The sequence below is a fragment of the Pleurodeles waltl genome, chromosome 2_2, assembly GCF_031143425.1.
Source record: "Pleurodeles waltl isolate 20211129_DDA chromosome 2_2, aPleWal1.hap1.20221129, whole genome shotgun sequence".
Lineage (NCBI taxonomy): Eukaryota > Metazoa > Chordata > Amphibia > Caudata > Salamandridae > Pleurodeles > Pleurodeles waltl.
The window spans coordinates 468,950,491-468,966,409 of NC_090439.1; the positions used below are offsets into that span (position 1 = coordinate 468,950,491).

A 15,919-nucleotide genomic window follows, 5' to 3' on the forward strand; every position below is an offset into this window, starting at 1 on the left:
CTGTTTGCTTATTTTCCCAGAATTTCACCAAGCTATTGTCAACTCTCTTAACGATGTAACACTAGAATAAGCTAACAATTAAAATCTTATGAGTACAAAAACAAGATAGTTAACCGTTGCTTAATCTAACGGGATTCAGTATTACAATTCCGGGAATCTTTACACTTGCCTCCTGCCCCAGATTCACCATTAGGATTTTCTGTGTGAATGTAAATGTCTTCATGGACTTGATGTAGTGATGTGCAGGGTACAATAGCCTGTGTGCCCACTGTTGCTCACATTCAGTTGCTCACATCTCTTAATTGTTTCTCCAAACAATTTCAAACACAGAAAAGCTTCAACATTCATCTCCAGGCACATAGTTTGTGGCATGCCCTCCACATCTCATGACTATCAGTTGGGTATGAAAGAACCATCTCCTCCTTCAATCCCTTTTGCACTCTTGGTTCTACTGCACCTTATAATGGTTCTTGTTGCCCTACTCAATGCCCAGAAGCGATGAAGACTCCAATGCTTGTACATTGGGGTCTTCATCGCACTTTTGTGTTTCATGTATAAAACCTAAGCATTGTTGTATATATTTGACACTAAGCTGCTTTTGTGGTATGGAATACACCATGATAGGTTACGACATTTGTATGACCCATAACAAGCATTGTTATGACATTGTAGGATATTCTCTATTGAGGTGCCATTTTGTGCCGCTTGGGGAGGCAATCAATCAATTGTGTCTTCTGTATGCCTTTTATTTGTTGCTGTTCAGTTGTTTGAGGTTAGTAGAGAGTTTGTACAATCTTTACTTTGCAATTGTTTTGTGTTGTGTAAGTTGCATTTATTCTAGAGTGATATTTGAAAAGCAAAGCAAATTAATGTGCATTATCTAAGACGAGGGAAGAATGGGTTAGAATATGTCAAAGACATTGAAAGGCTATCCATTGTTTCATATTTAATGATACCCATAGGTTTTGTTAACACTGTTATCTCCACATAACCATAGGTTTTGGCTGCATTTTGCAGAAAACATCTAACATCTGTTAGTTCGATTATTTTATGTCAGTATTGACAAACTTCCTTTAATTAATGACATGCAATAATGAACTGAGTGAGATTTGACCAGGATAGTGAGACCTAGACTGCTCTTTATTCAACACATTACTGTCTGCCTTTCCCTTCCTCCATAATGATTTTGTAATTTAGTAACTTTTTGTCAAGATAATTTTTCAAAAAAACTGAGAATTATTTTAATTCAATTATTTCTTTTTATACACATTATTTGCATTAACCATTATATTTTTCACCGTAAATATAACATAATACTAATCCTGATTGCAACTTAACTAGCAGCATCCACTAAAAAGTACTAATTTTGCACAGCGCAATTTTATGTGTGGTATAATATTCTATGCAAAAATTATAGTGGCGAATTTTGAACCCTAGGCCGATTCACAAAGGTAAACTTAGACCAAAAGTCTAAGTTTAGACCAAAGTCTAAGTTTAGACCTAAAGTCTAACTTTACTCATAGTAAAGTTAGACGTTTGGTCTAAGTTTAGACTGTAAATCTAAGTTTAGACCAAAAGTCTAAAATTAAACCAAAAGTCTAACTTTACTCATAGTAAAGTTAGACTTTTGGATTAAGTTTAGACTTTTGGTCTAAACTTAGACTTTTGATTTAAGTTTACCTTTGTGAATCGGCCCTCTGTTCGAATGTATCCCATAAATAAGCAATAATTTTTAATGATTTGTACTTGTTTATATTATCCTACTGCAAAAAATCATAGGAGGTAATGGTGAACAATGGCATGCCGTGGGCCTCCATCTTTAATATGATTTCTCTTCCAATTTAAAAAACATATGGATAAATAGCCCATAGAGTGTTAGGTATCTGCCATTTGGCCTCAGAAATAATGGCAGTAGAAAAGTTACAGTTTTGAAAGTTGAACAATTTTCTCATCTAATAATTAAATGTGGACAAATTTTGGATAGATTGACTTCATATCCTATTGCCAAATGTTGACAATTGGTGGACCGGATCCTTCCTGCAGGGTCACCCCATATTTTTCCCTTCCTCTGCTGAACACATTTTTGTTGTCTTTTAGGACTCTGTGCACTTTTTCCCTGCTAACCAGTGGTAAAGTGCTTGTGATCGCTCCGTAAAACATGGTATAAATAGCCAACATCTAACTGGTACATTTATTTTGCTTATAAGTCTCTAGTAAATGTCATACCCTGTACTCAAGGACTGTATATTAACTGATAATAGTGGGCCGCAGCACTCATTGTACCGCCGACTAAAGTAACAGTATAAAACATGTCTCTGGCCAGCCACTTCAGCTTGTAGTACAGTTTTAAATTGCTACTGCGACCTGACAAAATAAGTCTATTGCCAAGCCTAAGCCTTTGTTTTTAATACTTGTAAGCCAATCCTATTTTAGGCCCTAAAAGCTCGTAGCGCTGGGTGCATGGTATTTAAAAAGTAGGATGCGTGTGTTTAAGGTTTACATGGTCTGACAGTGAAAACCACCGAAAGTCATTTGTTCACTGTGGTAAGGCCTATTTCTTCCACAGGCTAACACTAGGCTACCTTAATCAAATGAATAAGTTCTAACTTCAGACTAGGTATAGATAGGGAAATCATTGTAATTAAAAATCCTCTGTAATGTTAGATTTTAAATTGAATTTTTGAAAATGCTATTTTTATAAAATTGCCGTTTTCCTGCCCAAAGTTTTTAAGGCCAACCTAGGAGTTTCATGCTGCTTGGGCTTGTTAATGGTTCCCCCATCAAGAATGTGTATTGGGCCACAGACATTGTACAATGAGACCTGGGGGTTGCTGGCAGATGGTCTACCTGGCAGGATGGTTGGGGGGGAGTTGTACTCTTCCCTGATTACATTTCAAAGGACCTTGCCTGCAGCACACACAAAGGAACCTGACACCAGGCCTGCCTTGCCTTTTGTCACCCTATGAGCCAGGACCAAGGAAAGGGGAAGAACTGGCAATAACCAGTTTTTGGGGTTAGGCTTGGTAATTCCCTACACAGACCCTGGCAGCAGGTTTAAAAAACAGACCCTACGAACCATTCTTCAGAATACACCTGGATCTGTGGAAGAATCAGAAGAAGTACTGCCCTGCTGCCAGAAGGACTAGTTGCTGCTTGAAGGACTACTTTGCTGTCGGAAGAAGGAAGATCAGACTTGCTTGCCTTGTGCAATTTTGTGCAGACACACAGAAGGTTATTTTGTGAATGAAATTTTATTTTTTCATAAGATTTCTCATATTCTCCTTAGGTGTTCTAATACATTACATCACTTTCATTGATCAATGTTGACTTCTTGACATATTTCACATAAGGTATTCCAATATTGATTCACTGGTATATTTTGCAAGATGCATTCAAGTTGTGCCAGATGCATTCAGATTGTGCCAACACATTTTTTGCCACCTATATATCTATGAGTCCTGGGGCTTTCCGAAGGCTCACACTATCATATTGTTAAATCCTCCAGTTATACATGATCCATCTTGGTCTAAATCCCCTGCATGGTTCTGTCTCACCTGAGTGAGACAGGACCATACAGGGGATTTAGCCCAAATACATTATGTGAAATATATCAAGAAGTAAACTGTTCAATAAAAATGACATAACTTCTGAGAACACTTAAGGAGAATAAAAGAAATCTTATGAAAAAACCAAAAGGACAAACTTGTCAATTTCATTTACATAAGAATCTTCAACTTAACTGCAAAAGGTTCTTATTAGACTTTGAATTTTGGGTAGGTACACTCTAAACTCATCTGTTCATGCTGAAAAGCTGTATGGAGACTGACCTTGGAAAGCGTGATGTTATTCTATTGTGCAAATTGTCTCAGTTTTGGTCCCCATCGGTCACTTTGTCACCAGATCATAAGAGAACCTAAGAATTCCCAGGGAGTCAGAAAATGTTTAGCAAAGGTTTGTTTAGATATGTGTCATAAAACGTAGCTATTCAGTAAAAATGATCTGTATGCGGAAAGAAAAAAATATGGTGCATCATATAGGGTACACAGTGGTAACAATTGTCTGGATAGAAAAGACTATAGAGTCAAAAAAAGACAATGAACACCCTATTAAATTCAATGGAAACCATTCAAGCAACAAACAAATTTTAATGTTTGTCAGTCGATTTTGAAGGCAAAAGCCACAGAATACACTCCAGATGTGTCCAATAGCTTAGTAACTTTACAATAAAGAATGCCTCCCATGCCATTAAACAGAAAATTAAAATGTTTTGGGTCATTTAAATAGACCTTTTCTGAAAGTTGCAACGGAATTAAGGGCGTAGTTTCGGGGGGGGGGCTGTTTGGGGTGCTACATCCTCCTTATAAATGTATTTTGTGATAAACAGTTGGAGACAGGTGACTTTAGTTGGGTATAGTGAGATGTCTGTCGAATTTCATGAGGAATTTTTACACACACACAGAAAAAACGCACACACACTCTCCCTCTCTCTATTTGGGAAGACTTCAAAAATATTGGTTATTTCAGAAAATAATGTGCTTTCTCTCCCATAGTACCCCTATCAATCCACATCACTTTCACATTTTGCTGCCCCTTGAGCTCCTCTTGTGTGCCATGCTGGTCATATAATGTACTCCATCACTATGTGCCAGCGTGTTTGTTGGGAAATCTGAAGGTCACACACCCCAATCTTACTGACCAAGCTATGCCCCTGGGCAGAATGTTTTACTTTTTTCAAATGTATCCAGTTGTATGGTTTGCCAATTATAAATGCTGCCAAGCAGGCACTGAGTCAAAATGTCATGGATCCCCTCAATTCTTCAAAGGTCATTGTAATTATATGTGATAGTTGTATTCACTCTGCTTATCTTACAGTGACATAGACACTGGAAGTAGGGATGGGGGGGTGCTGCAGCCCCCACCCCCAAATACTAATTCTGGAGTGCAGAAGGTGAATGAGCAATAAAGATGTTTTTAAATTTTGTTTTCACCTTGTCACATTTGCTGTGCCTTCAAAGACAAAGGTTAAATGCCAGGCTGTGTCTTCTGACAAATTTTTGCCATATTCTTTTAACATGGAGATTGGCCTTGACTTTTCTTTTTCTGACTGCAAAGTGTGTATTTTGTAAAGTGAACTATGAAACACTCTTGCTTGAATACGGGAAGTATGAAATGAAAGGCTGTGGTATGCAATTTATTTTCTAATACACAATAACATTTAAATGACTAAATGAACTGTACAAATATTTTAAAAATATATCAGCAGGTAGAAAAGCACAAATGAAGCACATTTTTGTAATTCTGAAGTGTGATGGAAACAATCATGTTAATAGGATAAAAACAAAACAAGACACCTTACTTGGTGAGGAACAAATTATAAATATTAGCTGAAATTCATTTCCACACATTTTGGCCCATATTTATACTTTTTAGCGGTGCATTTGCGCCACTCTTTGACGCAAAAACGGCGCAAACTTACAAAATACAATTGTATTTTGCAAGTGTGCGCCACTTTTGCGTCAAAAAATGAGGCAAATGCGGCGCACACTTGCAAAATACAATTGTATTGTATAAATATGAGCCTTTGTGCGCTGCGTAGTTTTATCAGTAAAACCACATCTCTTTGCAAATTTTGTGACATTTCAACGTAAAACGTGCTGTCTGTAAACGATTAGTAATCGCTACATTAAAGCCCCGGGTAACCCGACTTGGGAGGCTGTCTGTATTCCAAATATAATTATCTAAATATTGAAACAACATTTCACGGCTAAATTAATCTTATTATGAAATCTTACAAATACAAACATTCCAGAGTTGAATGCAAACACAATTCAATTGAAATGGGTTTGGACTTCAAGAGTTTTTATAACGCTTTCAAAAACTTTAAAGAAGAATCTATTACGTTTAATTCAAAAGGAATACAATTTTTAACTCAGGCTGACAAGTGAGATTCCTGAGATGTCCTTTAAAATCAATCTATTTCCTCTTCCCTTTTAAACATCAAGAAAAGGCAGACAGTTTGGCTATTAAGTTGTTGCCATGATTCAAATCATGTTCTTACTTGTTGGTTTTCCTCAGAAAGTGTCAATTGCATTTCCATTATCAGCTTTTCAATTTCGGGGCGCCCATTTATCCTTCTGAGGTGTGCTCAAATGATCTCAATGCAGTTTGAAGCATTTGCTTTTAATTCTAAATACAGGAAACGTGTCCTGGGGTTTGTTGGGCGTCGGGAATAACTGGGGAGGCAGGATGGTTTTGAAGAAATGTTACTATTTCTAAATACGATGCAGGTTGCAAAGAGAGCGCATGTGCAGATTCTGAAACCGCAACACAATTAAACTGCGTCTTCACCTATAGGGAAACCATGTAATGTAGTCCAACACTTTCATGAGTTGGCTGACGCTCTAGACTAGTCCAGCTGTTCGGGGAGTTTGTCTTTTTGGAGTGACACCCGTTAAGCTAGCGTCATTTCTATAGTGTTCGTTTTGCCATTCCTGTGGCCTCCTAGCACTTTAAGCAGTTCAAAGGCCTCTTTCCAAGTTGGTCAGAGGATTCTAGCGCATATCGAAATATGATGCTGTTTGTGAAGATATTTGTTAGAACTAACCTCCTTTTCAGATATGTACTCCCCCTTGTTTCTATGTCAAACTTACTAGGAATTTCTCCTCCCTCCCAGAAACAATTAAGTTGCCAGTGATATGATATGATATACATTTATAGAGTGCACTGAAACCCGCAGGTAACAAAGCGCTGGAGCGAGTCAGACTAGTCAACAGAGCAGAACAACCAAGAAATCAGGGAAACCATAATGAAACAAGCATTGGTAAATGCACTAGGTTTGTCCTATGGGTTTAATAATAAATTAAGAAGTGTGGGATCAGTGTATGAGTGCAGGGAGAATGGTGTGAGTACTCTCTGTGCAGGGTGAGTGGTGCACCAATGAAGGTTGATAAGTGTCTGAGTGCAGGGTGAAAGCGCCTCAATGCATGATGACTGAAGTGTGGTCAGCGCAGAATAAGATTTGTGTGAGTGTAAAGGGTGAGAGATCTTACCCTGTACAAGGTGGGTTGTGTACACGTGCAAACTAGCTCTGAGTGTTTCCATATGGATGTCAACAACAGGAAGTAATGTTAGAGCACACACACCTACCACTTACTTCAAGTGCACATACAGGTTGTGAAAGTGTTTGTAGGATTTGTGGCAATCCACTAAGCTGTTGACGCTGTTTTGATTTGTACATTTATATTGTGCATGTTGCTTCACAATCGTTACAATGTCTAGATATTTCATGGTACATCTTTACATCACACATACCTTTCACATACTGCGTTAACTTGGAATGTATACAAAAATAGTTGAAATGTTGAGCAGCTCTACTACTCACATTACTTAATCACTAATATCACTGTCACACAAGATGCAGGTATATTCTGAGGAAGCGCGCACTGCATGCAACTTGACATGATCGACTGTATTAATTCTGTAAACTAAAACCAAACTTAATAAATACTTCACAGACACACTGTCTAGTATTAAAGGTTTTCACTAATAAAATAAAATTAACCTGAAGGATCATGTATGTGAAAGGATCATGTTTGTGAAAATGATAGCAAGTATTCAGATTTCATACAAGCATTGTAGGAATGCAACAGTCCAATCCTGACCACTTGGCCCTGTTCCCTAAAGTTTGTTTCAATTGAGAACATTATGCTTCAGAAAATATAATTAGCAAGCCTAAGCCCTGCGTGAGATCACTTGACTGGTGTTCGCGTATACACAGATTCTTGTACTGTATCCATGCACAGTGATGTGTTCTTTTATGTGCATGAATATACATTAAAGGATGCAATAGTGCATGCTTATGCAGATGACAAGATTCACAACATAAGGCCCGGAATACTGTGTCTATTAGACCACTAGGACCAAGGTCCTCAGTGTACCCACCTCAAAAACTCCTTAATGCTCCCTCTACCAGTCACCCTGGACATTGCTAGCTCCAAAGTATGTTTCTTCCTGTAGAAAGATTGTCTGATCCTTCTAAAATGTTTTTAAGAAATGCACGAGGCACAGAATATATAACACAACTTGTTTTCCGTCTGCTGTTGATTTTATGATACAAGACAGCATATACAATTATAGAATAGGCTAAAGCACGAGGAATATGCATATTGCCTGATGTGGTGAGGAGGGAAGCTTCTGTGTGCACAGAGCATTTCATAATCTAATATCACACTACACAATTTTCTTGACTTTAGAGGGACCCATAGTAATGACCTGAGGGCTGCACCTTTTTTTGGTGACTCTGCATTTTGAAAGACCCAAGCACAGCCACCTGCAAATGTGCGGTGCAGCAAATAGCACCAGGTAATGCAGCCCCCCAATGTGCACCTCCTGGACACATACGAGCTAGGAATGCTGGCGCCCCACTGTAATCCTGCTCAAGGGAGTATGGCGGTTGTGCCAGCCCCCTGCTGGTTCCTGGTTGCTGAGGTGACAGGGTCCAGTGTCCTGGGAAGCCTGAGATCACCACGGCAATGCAGTGGACACATCACCGACCTTCTGCTGGTGCTGCAGCATCTTCAAACAAAACAAGCACAGCGCAAGCACTGTGAAGCCAGAACATTAAAAAAAAATCCCTAAAAGCGGATGTAAACAGTACTTAGGCCTCTGGACACTGATAAGAGCAAACACACAAGGAACAAGCATTGGTAAATGCAGGAAAATTGCTACAGCCAATAGAAATGGAAGAAAAGTAAGTGGCAAGCACAGGAACCAATGAAAAGCAAAGTGACAGGATGGAAGCTCCTTTTAAGCTATATATTACCAGTAGATTTTACAAGCACAGCAAAAGTGCTGTACAGGTGAAACCTAAAAAGCCAGGTTTTCAGGTGTTTCTTAAAAGACACAAGGGAGTCTGCTTCAGAAATGTGAGTGAGCAAGGAGGGAACACCCTGCCCATCTATCCTTCCAGCATCTAGGATTCATAGATTTTTGTGGTGTGAGGATCTGAGAGACCTACTAGGTGTGTACCAGTGAAATAGTGTGTTCAATAGGCTAAGGCCCTTCCTGTGCAAAGACAAAAAGACCATACACAGAGCCTTGAAGGAAATTCACTTCCTAACCAGAATCCAATGAAGACAGTGGATCCCATCTCTGACCAAAAGTCTCTTGGGAATATTTAACAAAAAGCGGGCATCCACATTCTCTACAGCCTGAACTTTATTCAGGGAAGAACTGTTAATATTATGGTACAGTGTGTTACAGTAATCCAGCTGCGAGGTGGCTAGGGTAATGACGACTAGTTGGCGCAGTTTTGACGGGATAGCAGGAAATATCTTTTTCAGAATCCTCATGATGTAAAAACTACTGCTGGTAGTATGACTGACCTGTGTGTCAAAACTCAGGGTATCATCAAAGATGACACCGAGATTTTTTGCTAACTTTACTGGAATGGGGAGAGGTCGGTCCACAGGCTTCTGGCCGCCAAATGTTAAAGGAGATGCAATGTGTGCTTTAAAAGCAAAATAAAAAAGGCACATTGTTCTGGTTCGAGAAACACAGACCAGGTAACATGATGATGTGGTATACATAGTTACATAGGAAAGGAATGCAAAGCACGAGTTACAGAATAAACAATATAATGGTGAGGCGTACAAGATAACTTAAGAAACGTGTGTGAAGGAGGAGGAGTCACCATGAATCATATGGTTAGAACTCGATTTGGCCAGCATCAGCGATTGCTAATAGCTCATCTGGCTTTGATGTTTCTTCCAAAGGTTAAGTTCCACTCCAAAGAATCCTCTGCCACCTCTATGTTTTCATTTTGTTAGGTAGATCGTCGGAAATACTCTTCTGCTGAGCAAAAGGAGTTGCTGTAGAGTGGAAATACTCTTTTGCTCCATATAGGAGTGGTTTAGCCATTTTTTCCTGTACATATAGATTTTGATATGTTATCAATAGTATGTTCTACACTTCTCACTTTGGTGGTATTATGTTGATTTAAGTAGTGAACATCTTTAATTAGTAATTTTCTGTGTGCTAGCTGGAGCTTTGCTACAGATAATATATGTAATAAAGTACCCCGACTGTATACTATATAGATTTTGCAAGTCACCAGATCATTCTGTGAGCATTTAGAGGAACGAAGCCAAAGGCCAAGTTCCTTTTTAAGGTCATGTAACTCTAAGGTGACTTGAAATATCCTTTTGACAATCTGCATACGGTTCGCTATATTATATGATCACACCATCAACCCCCCACAAACTGCTTACATTCTTGCTTTTGTGCTCTTTCTTTCATATGAAAGCAATAGCATATTGTTGACATAAAAATAAAGGTGGAATCTGTAGTGCTGAATTAAACACACCAAAAACCAGCTGGCAATTTGTTGCAAAACCTATTAGAATCGTTTTTTTAAGTAAATCAGACTAAAAATCAGCTTTGAATGAGCAGTAAGATGCAGAGAGCGTATTTCTTCTTGCAATGAGCTATGTACAAAAAAATCAACGTGTTGCCGCAAATCTTTTCAGCAGACCACTGTTCATTTTAGAAAAATGGATCATAAGAACAAACGCCAGTTGTTTTTTCTTTGCCAAATGTGCTGCTGCATTGATTCCTTGACCTGCCTTTCACCTTGGCTGCTGGTGCATGCAACATACATTATGACATCACAACCCAAATGGAATAGGTTATTACAGTTGACCAGCTATGTCATTTTCTTATTACAGGTGATTAGTGATGTCACGACTCAGCTGTAGTGAGAAAATTAGACATGTATTCCGTCATCTGCTGCTAATCTGCAGATTTTAACAAAATAATAGTTTCTACCTCAAACGGATCAGAGGTCACTAAAAACGCAGTGAAACATGTTGCCCCGCACTGGAGAGCACTTTGCGAAGGTTGTCTGGTCACCTTACATTTGCTTATTGCTGTATTTGTATATTAAACTGGTACTAATAAGGTGAAACCTTTGCTCAGAGTGGGTTAATGTGCAAACATTGTAAAATAATGAAGTAATACTATTACAAAATGTGCTGTATTACATTGCATGATTAGCTTTTTCTTGCTTCTCAACATAGCTAATCGTGTCTCATAAATTGGTCCCCTCCTGTTGCATAATTCCAGTGGCCCTGATTTTATATGGGATACAGTTTCCAGAATTCTATTTAATCAAGATTTTGGAAGTCTCCAAGAAGTTTCTTTAAAATACAGAGGAAAAAGACCACATGCCTAGTGTCTATGTAAAGTCATGGAATAAGGCCACAGAACTCAAATGTGAATTGCAATTTCTCATTATGTACATTTGGGAGTTCTTTATTCCTTGTAATGCATGATTCCTCAACTGCTATATTTTGAGATTAACAGAATATAAAACAGGAAACATGCAAACTCTTAATGTGTAGACACATTGGATACAGCAGCTTTTGTGTACAAAATCTGCTCATAAAAGAAAAGAGGTTTCTATTATATATGTTGATAAGTATTGACAAAGCAAGTAGGTCTGGCCTTGGCTGACTCGTGCAGTGTTAATTTTAATTACAAGCAAATGCCACAGATATTGATGTTGATTAGTTTTCTAAAGCACGCAAATGCCAATGGCGTCTTGGCGCTAATGTCAAAAGCACTAACTGGTTGATAACTCTCAAGGCTAGAGCCTACTGTTAAATCTTATCACTTTGAGCAAGAGAAAAGTCAAGTTTTAAGCTCTTTCCTAAATCCGAGCAAATTAGATTGGCTTCTCGGATATTCAGGAAGGCTGTTCCTCAGTTGAGCTGTGGAATAGATGAAACTGCTGCCGCCCCACGTCTGATTTTGCGGACCTTCACTATCCGGGAGTTGGTTGAGCGCACCATCCTGCTCGAGCTGTACCATGAAAAATTATAAGCCAGTGGAGTTTCCGAAGGGTCTCGGTCACAGACTTGAATTTTGGAAATCTTTTCAAAAGTCTCGCTGCTGCTTTCTGCAGAGCTTGAAGTGTTTTCTTTAAGTGAACCTTGTTGAAAACCAAGATAAAGGCATTGCAGTAATCCAGCCTCGAAAACACCAGGGCAGTAACCACTCATTTTTGAATTTCCAAAGGGATAAAAGGAAGAATCTTCCTAACCTTGCGCAAAAGAAAAAAGCAGAATATCAGTTTGTTTATCTGTGCATTGAACAATAGATTAGAGTCGAAGGTTACACCCAGGTTTTTGACAGAGGGAACCGGAGTGGGAGGGAGAATTAAAAAAGGGAAATTTAAAAAAGGAAAAACTAAAACGTGTTGTCATGTAAACTTGACCAAAACATCTTAAAATAAAAATGTGACATTTAAAAAAAGATTCGCCGATTGCACCGTTTTTCTACTGATATTTTTAAACAATAAGAATTTCAGTTCCCCTGTAAACAGATTAGAATGACATACCATCTAACAAAGTACTTACATCAGAAGCAGTTAAAATGTTCGAATGTCAATTAAATACATATATTCATATAGCACACACACATACATAGCAAGTCAGTTTTAAGAAGTTTTAAGCAAAATGTAGGCTTGTGTATTGCCTCAAAGAAAGAGTGAAAGGTAGATGGACAAATAAATGTGTGTGGCAAGATGCAGTGTCATTTTTTTCTGTGTTACCCCTTGGCACATTCAGCATCTTTGGTGGTGTGGAACAAGCAGAGGGCCAAGGCACAGGTCCCATCTCGCCTACCTCTAGGGAAACCACTGATTACAGCTCTCGCCCCTCCCTCCCCTCAGCAAACCTACTCTGACTCCAAAGAGCAGTCAGCTCTGGCCCCAGGAGCCGGAGAAGGCAAACCAAACCACACAGGAACCATAGCAGACACCCTTGGTAAGGGAGGGGGTGGTGTGGGCGTTTTTGTAGTGTTGGTCTGCCTTCCATGAATGTTTCTAAACTTTCCATCTTGTGAAGCAGCACCAGCGAATAAATCGATAGCAGCAAGAGAAGATGCCCAGGGAGATACAAAGCTCACCAAACCAACCGGGGAGGCGGAATGGAGGGGGAAGGTTTGGCAAGGAGATGCCAGCACCAGACATGCATTCCTCCCTCTTTAGACACGCAGAAGAGGGGAGTACGAGTCAACCAGTCAGCTGCTGCTTATGACCAGCAGGAATCATAAGAGGTTCTGGTCACTGCACCAGGCAATGATTAGTGACTGCAATTTATCTAACCATGATTTTTCTGTGCTGACACACTTACCCTTCCTACTTTGTGAGTTTCTCTTTGCACACAGCTGCATAATTACATCTGAGTGTGGCAGCCATATTAGACGAGGGGAAACCCTCCAAGAACCAAGAGTGCAAAGCATGTGCTCTTTTGTCACAATGGCGTAACATCTGCTCCATCAAATGTTGTATTGATAGTGAAAAACAGGTTGGTGGAGCCAAAGCCCCTCTCCCAATAGTGCCTCCTAAAGCTCTTTTTACTTTTGTCCATAAGGTCAGGTGATAGCTGCGCTGCCAAGCCACGCTTAAAAAGCGCATACTAAACCAGATTTTCAGCTGAAGAGAAAGGCACTTTTTGAGGTGGATGTGAACAATGTGTTCAAGCTTTGTGTGATCACTCAAAGTATGGGTGCCAATGGGCCACGCAGATGGACGTATTTTCCTATGCTTTATGTTGTGATGGGCAGAGAGAAAATGTGAATGACAATTTTAGAGACCAGTTAATGAAGCCCGCTCACCTCTAACCCTTCTAGGTTTGGATATTATTTATATAGTTTGGGGAAAAAATAGTCTGGTGAGCCAGCTAATGCTTCAAAGGCCAGACCTAAAATTGGAATGGAACAATTAGTTTTCAGCATATTATTCTTACTTGCTAATAACTTTCTTCAGGTGTAACTTTAAAAGTTGAAACATCGATTTTCACAAAAATGCTAAAAAGGCTATTAAAATTGGAACCTTTCAAAAGTAAAGAAATATTTTCTAGGAAGACAGGAACAGCAACCCGTTTCTCTTTTTCAGCAGAACCTCCTTAATGTGGAGCAATGTATTTGTAAACCCTCCTCTTAAAGTTATCACCTGTTTCTTTATTTTTATTTTATATGTGTGGTTTCACTCCAAAACATTTTTCATTACTTAACGATGCAGGATAGTTTAGTTTGTCGTTCCCCATTCATCACATGCCTCTTGCATCTTGTCGAAACACAGTCACAAGGATAGATATAGGAAGGAATGGAAGAAAAATGTTGAAAAACGTTATCTTATGTCATCAAACAATAAAAAATGTCAAAAAGGGCGAACATGTACACACCGTCATAAGAACCACATAAACCACAATCTCCTACCACCGACCTATCCACACACCCATATATCCCCACACCCTAGGATGGCAACAAATTAAATTCAAGTTGTCAGACATTTAATTGTTCTAATAGCAGTTAAACAAAGCTATTTGAAGTGTGAAGCCACAAGAGTACCCAGTACTGGGGACTCGGATTGGTGCGGCAAGTTGCTTCCCACGTTGTCTTGGCTCGCCAAGTAGTTTGGTCGAGAAATGAATATCAAAGGAGATTGTGTGAATGTTTTGTCTATGTACATTACATTCATTATAGTAACAATTTAAACTGAATATTCACCAACAGTTACTTTGCTGGTAAAAAAACACCACCACAAAAATTCCTAAAAGTTCCTCAAAATGTGGAAATATACCTACTATAAGTATGGTAACCAAACCATGAAAATCAAACAAATCTATTTAAACTAAGAACCACAGTTGTAACACTAGACCTCGAATTACATCAGTGTAGCTATTCTCAGTCAATAAGCAATTATGAATGCTGTTCGTAAATTAAAGAAAACGTGACATATTGTGATCCTCCCACCATAACAAAGTGACTTTTAGGGCACTACAGTCAAAAGCTGATGGCGTACACAATAATTCTTGTAATTCTTACAACACTGAAGGTAAACGGTGCAACCTCAATGGAGGAAAGTAAGATTCTAGAAAGTTGAAACAAGTGCCTCAATGTTAACCATGAAGAGTTATGAGTCCAGGAAATATGCTTTTTTCTTAACAGCTGGAGTTTGCCAAGACCTAGGAAAGTGGATATCTCCTGGTTTAACGATCCTACCAGCTCTTGGTCAAAAGCTTCATTTCCAAAAGGGACAAATTTGGTGATGAAGGTGGGGAGAAGGTCCGAGTCTCATCCTTAGGGAAAATCAGGGTGTGACTCAAAGACACAAAAAAGAACCACACACGCTATCTAGATCAGGTAGAACAACAAGATGCTGGATCACTAAATGACAAAGTAAAATACTCTGGCCCATAAGTGTGTCTCTGAGATGATTGTTTGGTGACCCATGTACTTAAGATGGTGATGGGGCTCATGTTCATATGATACAGGATGAGGGCTGTGGGCACAAGGAAACAGCAAATGGGATCCACACAGAGATGAACAAATACACGTAAAAGGGTGGCATGGGGAGCAGTGTGTTTGCCCGACAGAGGTGCTAATCACTAACTTGTAGATAGCCTTGTAGCCACGGAAATGTGTGTAACTTATTGGCCCAGAATTTTACAGAAGTTAACTTTTCAAGTGTAATTCTAAAAACACTTTAGTTCTTACACATTATTGAATATGGTGCATCCTCACTTGCATGGGAGGGGAAGCCATTCACACTAGCACAATTGTGTCTGTGTGCATCGTGGATTGTGAGCTCAAGTGAGCGTGTGGCCTATAATGGCGATGGACTACTTTAAGGTAAAGGTAGCAGCCAGAAGAGAATTCAGGCTGTAAGCTAATTCCTAAAGCCTCCTCGCACACGTCTGTCTGGAATTCGGCCAACTTGATGCTGCCTCTTCTTGTCTTTCTTTTATACAATGATATCATTTTAGGAAACTGATTTAAAGTATGTATTGGAAAGTGAAGCATATTATGGGTGCTACTGAGAGAAAACATATTTGTTTCCTTGTCAGATTGGGTC

General features: G+C 39.1%; 1 protein-coding gene across 11 annotated transcripts in view; it reads left to right on the top strand.

The window, feature by feature from the left end:
- Positions 1 to 15,919, top strand: part of DLGAP1 (DLG associated protein 1) — a 2,415,981-nt gene that overhangs the window by 1,817,509 nt on the left and 582,553 nt on the right. The window lies entirely within an intron of this gene.